Source organism: Sinocyclocheilus anshuiensis, unplaced genomic scaffold, assembly GCF_001515605.1.
Source record: "Sinocyclocheilus anshuiensis isolate Anshui unplaced genomic scaffold, SAMN03320099.WGS_v1.1 scaffold132, whole genome shotgun sequence".
Classification (NCBI taxonomy): Eukaryota; Metazoa; Chordata; class Actinopteri; order Cypriniformes; family Cyprinidae; genus Sinocyclocheilus; species Sinocyclocheilus anshuiensis.
In genome coordinates, this window is record NW_015555730.1 from 1,537,851 (window position 1) to 1,538,415 (window position 565).

Sequence of the window (565 nt, forward strand, 5' to 3'; positions counted from 1 at the left end):
AAAACGCCCTCACCCGCCATGATTTAAAACGCCGTATAAACATACTGTAAACATTGTGTCAACTTATTTCGCAAGTATGGAGAACAGCGATAGATGGACGGACGCTGAAGTGCAGGCACTTGTAGCAAATGTAGCACTGCCAGTTGTCGTTGGAGATTCTTAGTCCTCCTTTCCGTTCTTTCAATCGCTTTACGTATACGTCGACTTTCCATGTCCATTATTGTGAAACCCGCGAGACACAACAAAAACACAGCTCCGATCACAGCGTCCTCCATCCTCCTGTTGTTAACGTTGTTCTTCTTTGTTTCTGTTCTTGAACGCCACACACAAATGATGTCGCTGTCGACCAGCTTACGTCACTTCTTAGTACACACTCTCGGTGCGAATGCAACCCTTTAAATGGTACTGGAAAATAGTTCGCGCAAAATCGTCCCAGTACTTTAGTACTGTACATTTAGTTAACATTTAGAACTAAAACGGTGCGAAAGGCCCTATTGATGTTGCTAAAAAAAACATTATTTTGTGTATTTGGTGTAATGCAATGTGTTTACGCAGTTTAAGGTTA

At 42.1% G+C, this 565-nt stretch overlaps 1 protein-coding gene across 1 annotated transcript in view; it reads right to left on the bottom strand.

The window, feature by feature from the left end:
- LOC107672848 (RNA polymerase II subunit A C-terminal domain phosphatase-like) overlaps positions 1-565 on the bottom strand; it is a 157,717-nt gene that overhangs the window by 130,787 nt on the left and 26,365 nt on the right. The gene's annotated exons all lie outside the window — the stretch shown is intronic.